The sequence below is a fragment of the Mus pahari genome, unplaced genomic scaffold (genome assembly GCF_900095145.1).
Source record: "Mus pahari unplaced genomic scaffold, PAHARI_EIJ_v1.1 scaffold_10461_1, whole genome shotgun sequence".
Lineage (NCBI taxonomy): Eukaryota > Metazoa > Chordata > Mammalia > Rodentia > Muridae > Mus > Mus pahari.
This window is the reverse complement of record NW_018393706.1, coordinates 1-5,941: the sequence shown is the minus strand read 5'-3', so window position 1 is coordinate 5,941 and position 5,941 is coordinate 1.

The window sequence follows — 5,941 nt, the reverse complement described above, 5'->3', positions numbered from 1 at the left end:
TAAAAACTGCATGGTACTGGTACAGTGACAGACAGGTAGATCAATGGAACAGAACTGAAGACCCAGAAATGAACCCACACACCTATGGTTACCTGATCTTTGACAAAGGAGCTAAAACTATCCAGTGGAAAAAAGACAGCATTTTCAAAAAATGGTGTTGGCACAACTGGCTGTTAGCATGCAGAAGAATACAAATTGATCCATTCTTATCTCCTTGTACAAAGCTCAAGTCTAAGTGGATCAAAGAACTCAAACATAAAACCAGAGACACTGAAGTATATAGAGGAGAAAGTAGGGAAAAGCTTTCAAGAAATGGGCATGGGGGAAAAACTCCTAAACAGAACAGCAATGGACTGTGCTTTAAGTACAAGAATCAACAAATGGGATCTCATAAAATTGCAAAGCTTCTGTAAGGCAAAAGATAGTGTCAATAAGACAAAGAGGCCACCAACAGATTGGGAAAGAATTTTTACCAATCCTAAATCTGATAGGGGACTAATATCCAATACATACAAAGAGCTCAAGAAGCTGAATTCCAAAAATTCAAATAACCCCATAAAAATTGGGGTACAGAGCTAAACAAAGAATTCTCAACTGAGGAGTACCGAAGAGCTGAGAAGCACTTGAAAAAATGTACAACATCCTTAATCATCAGGGAAATGCATATCAAAACAACTCTGAGATTCCACCTCACACCAGTCAGAATGGCTAAGATAAAAAATTCAGGGGACAGCAGAAGCTGGTGAGGATGTGGAGAAACAGAAACACTCCTCCATTGCTGGTGGGATTGCAAGCTTGTACAACCACTCTGGAAATCAGTCTGGTTGTTTTCCTCAGAAAACTGGACAGAGAACTACCAGAAGATGCAGCAATACCTCTTCTAGGTATATACCCAGAAGATGTGGAAATTGGTAATAAGTACTCATTCTCCACTATGTTCATAGCTGCCCTATTTATAATAGCCAGAAGCTGGAAAGAACACAGATGCCCCTCAACAGAGGAATGGATACAGAAAATGTTGTACATTTACACAGTGGAGTACTACTCAGGTATTAAAAACAATGAATTTATGAAATTCTTCGGCAAATGGATGTATCTGGAGGATATCAGCCTGAGTGAGGTAACCCAATCACAAAAGAACTCACTAGATATGCACTCACTGATAAGTGGATATTAACCCAGATACCTAGACTATCCAAGATACAATCTCCAAAACACAAGAAAATCAAGAATAAGGAAGACCAACACATGGATACTTCTTTCCTCCCTAAAATAGGGAATAAAATACCCATGAAAGAAGTGGCAGAGACAAAGTTTGGAGCTGAGATGAAAAGATGGACCATCCAGAGACTGCCCCANCCAGGGGTCCATCCCATAATCAGCCACCAAACNCAGACACTATTGCATATGCCAGCAAGATCTTGCTCAAAGGACATTGTGTGTCAATGCCTGGCAAATATAGGAGTGGATGCTCACAGTCATCTATAGGATAGAACGCAGAGATCCCTGTGGAGGAGATAGAGAAATTACCTAGGGAACTGACAGGGTCTGCAACCCTATAGGTGAAACAACAATATGAACTAATCAGTACCCCCAGAGCTCATGTCTCTAGCTGCATCTGAGTGTTTCTGCCAGCAGAAACACTCACTCTGGTCTAGTTTCATCCTGAAGGGCGGGCCTGTCCTGAGGGGCAATAGACAGTGAGAGGAATTTGAGGCCAGGACAAATTATTCTGATCGAGGCCCTAGGTTAATGAAGGAACTCAGTTTATATAGCGTAGGAAAAACCCCAGTCGCCAGCCCCAGTCTTTGAAGGCACAGGTCATTTTCTGTAGGCAGGTCCAAAGATGTTGTCTCTGGGACATCAAGGTACAGGTGAATGTGCGTAGGCGGGTCCAAAGGATGTTGTCTTCTGGGACATCAAATGGTCTTCTCAGCAGGCGATGGAGACACAGCTACAGTAGAGCAGCTCTGGCAGATCTGAAGGTTACCTCCGGTGGGTTTTAGCACCAGCAGGGGGCTGGGCTTTGAAGGACAGTGATTAGTATAAACAGTAAGGTTGGCTTGGCAGATCTGAAGATTATAACCTCAGGTGGGTGGTCCAGTGGCGAAAGAGAGCTGGGAGGCCCCAACATGCATCTATAGCAGAAGATGGCCTAGTCAGCCATGATTGGGAAGAGAGGACCCTTGGTCTTGCAAACTTTATATGCCCCAATACAGAGGAACACCAGGTCCAAGAAGTGGGAGTGGGTGGGCAGGGGAGCAGGGTGGGGGGAGGGTATAGGGGACATTCGGGATAATATTTGAAATGTAAATGAAGAAAATATCTAATAAAATAATTTAAAAGAAATTGTGAACTGAATCCAAGGACACATCAAAAATGATCATGCATCATAATAAAGTAGGAATTTCAGGGATGAAGGGACGGTTTAATATATGATTTAATAATAATCCCCATCAACCTAATCCACTATATAATCAAACTCAAAGACAAAAGTCACATGAATATCTCATTAGATGCTGAGAAAGCATTTGATAAAATCCAACACCCATTCATGATAAAAGTCTTGTAAATATCAGGAATTTAAGGTCCATATCTAAACATAATTAAAGCAATCTACAGCAAACCAGTAACCAACATCAAACTAAATGGAGAGAAATCGAAGCAATCCCACTAAAATCAGGGACTAGACAAGGCTGCCACTTTATCCATACCTATTCAATATAGTATTTGAAATCCTAGCCAGAGAAATTAGACAACAAGAGGAGATCAAGGGGATACAAATTGGAAAGGAAGAAGTCAAAATATCACTATTTGCAGATGATATAATTTTTATATATATATATGTATATATATGAGTGAGGTTATATATATATATATATATATATATATATATATATATCACTAAAAATTCCACCAGGGAACTCCTAAACCTGATAAACATCTTCAGAACAGTAGCTGGATATAAAATTAACTCAAACAAATCTGTGGCCTTTCTCTAAACAAAGGATAAACAGGTTGAGAAAGAAATTAGGGAAACACCACCCTTCACCAGAGTCATCAATAATGTAAAATACCTTCGTGTGACTCTAACTAAGGAAGTGAAAGATCAATATGATAAGAACTTCAAGTCTCTGATGAAAGAAATCGAAGATCTCAGAAGATGGAAATAACTCCCATGCTCATAGTAAAAACGGCCATCTTGCCAAAAGCAATCTACAGATTCAATGCCATCCCCATCAAAATTACAACTCAATTCTTCACAGAGGTAGCAATGGTAATTTGCAAATTCACCAGAATTACAAATAACTTAGGATAGCAAAAATTATTCTCAACAATAAAACAATTTCTGGTGGAATCACCATCCCTGACCTCGAGATGTACTACGGAGCAATTATGATAAAAACTGCATGGTACTGGTTCGGTGACAGACAGGTAGATCAATGGAATACAATTGAAGACACAGAAGTGAACCCACACCCTTATGATCCTTGATCTTTTACAAAGGAGCTAAAACCACCTAGTAAAAAAAAGCCAGCATTTTCAACAAATTGTACTGGGTGAACTGGTTGTTAGCATGTAGAAGGATGTGAATTGATCCATTCTTAACTCCTTGTACAAAGCTCAAGTCTATGTGGATCAAGGAACTCCACATAGAACCAGAGTCACTGAAACTTACAGAGGAGAAATTGGGGAAGAGCCTCGAAGATATGGGCACAGGGAAAGTTTTTCTGAACAGAACACCAATGGCTTGTTCTGTAAGATCAAGAATTGACAAATGGGACCTCATAAAATTTTAAAGCTTCTCTAAGGCAAAAGACACTATCAATAAGACCAAATGGCCACCAACAAATTGTGAAAAAATATTTACCAATCCTAAATCTGATAGGGGACTAATATCCAATATATATAAATAACTCAAGAAGCTGGACTCCAGAAAAACAAATAACCCTATGAAAAATGAGGTACAGAGCTAAACAGAGAATTCTCAACTGAGTAATACTGAATGTCTGAGAAGCACCTAAGAAAATATTTAACATCCTTAATCATCAGGGAAGTGCAAATAAATACAACGCTGAGGTTCTACTTCACACCAATCAGAATGGCTAAGATCAAAAATTCATGTGACAGCAGATGCTGGCAAGGATGTGGAGAAAGAGGAACACTTCTGCATTGCTGTTGGGATTGCAAGCTTGTTCAAACACTCTGTAAATTATTTTGCCAGTTCCTCAGAAAATTAGACATGGTACTACCAGAAGATCTAGCAATAAATCTCCTGGGCTTATACCCTGAAGATGCTCCAACTTGTAATAAGGACACATGCTCCACTATCTTCCTAGAGGCCATAATTAAAATAGCCAGAATATGGAAAGAACCCAGATGTACCTCAACAGAAGAATAGATACAAAAAATGTGGTACATTTAAACAATGGAGTACTACTTAGCTATTAAAAACAATGAATTTGTGAAATTCTTAGGCTAATGGATGGATCAGGAGGATATCATCCTGAGTGTGGTAACCCGATCACAAAAAGAACACACATGATATGCACTCAGTGATAAGTGGACATTAGACCAGAAACTTATACTACCAAAGATACAATTTTCAAAACACATGAAACTCAAGAAGAAGGAAGACCAAAATATGGATACTTCATTCCTTCTTAGAATGTGGAACAAAATACCCATGGAAGAAGTTACAGCAACTAAGTTAGGAGCAGAGCCTGAAGGAACGACCATCCAGAGACTGCCATACTTTCGGATCTACATCATAAACAACTATCAAACCCAGTCACTAGGCAGAAGCCTACAAGATCCTGCTGACTGGAACCTGAATACCTTTCTCCTGTGAGGCTCTGTCAGTGCCTGGCAAATAAAGAATTGGATGCTCACAGTCATCTATTGGATGGAGCACAATGACCCCAATGAAGGAGCCAGAGAAATATCCAGTGAGCTTAAGGAGAATGAAGCCCCTTAGGAGGAACATCAATATGACCTAATGAGTACCCCCAGAGCTCCTTGGAACTATACCACCAATCAAAGAAAACACATGTTGGAACTTGTGACTCTAGCTATATATGCAGCAGAGAATGACCTAGTTAGTCATCAATATGAGGAGAGGCCCTTGTTCATGTGAAGGTTCTATGCCCCAGTATAGGGGAATTCCAGGACTGGGAATGGGAGTGGTTGGGTTGTAGAGCAGGGGAAGAAGAATGGGATAGGAGATTTTTCTGAGGAAAAGCTAGGAAAGGAATAACATTTGAAATGTAAATAAAGAAAATATTTAAATTTTTCTATGTCCTAATGACAGAGATGATTTTCTAGGAAGATACAGGGGCATCCAGCGCCTTTCCCCGCCTGAGAAGGGGTGTCTGGTCGGGAGCAGTCTCCAGGTCTGATCCAGCATCCAGCGCCTTTCCCCACCCGAGGAGGGGTGTTCGCCCGGGAGCAGTCCCCAGGCCTGAACCGGAAGGTGAGCCATCTTTGCTCCAGTGCACTGCTGGGGAGAGGGCAGACTGGAGAAGTGTCACAGCTTCTGGGAAGGATTCCGTGTCTGATTCTGTGTCTGATTCCGGTCATCCAGCGCCTTTCCCACCCGAGGAGGGGTGTCTGCCTGGGAGCAGTCTCTGGGCCTGAACGGGCATCCCTCACCTTTACCGCCTGAGGAGGGGTGTCTGCCCGGGAGCAGTCTCTTGGCCTGAGCCAGAAGGAGATCCATCTTTGCTCCAGTCCACTGCCGGTTAGAGGGCAGCCTGGAGAAGGGACTCAGCTTCGGGCTTCAGTCTGCAATGGCAAGAGTGTGGACTGCAGAAGCTACACAGCTTCAGGACAGAAAGAAGCAACCTAAATTCTGGGACAGACTCTATTTCGGACTCCATAATTTTGGGCACCTTCCTCTCCAGAGTAAAGGTGTCGACCAGTGAGGGCTCTGTCTTCCAGA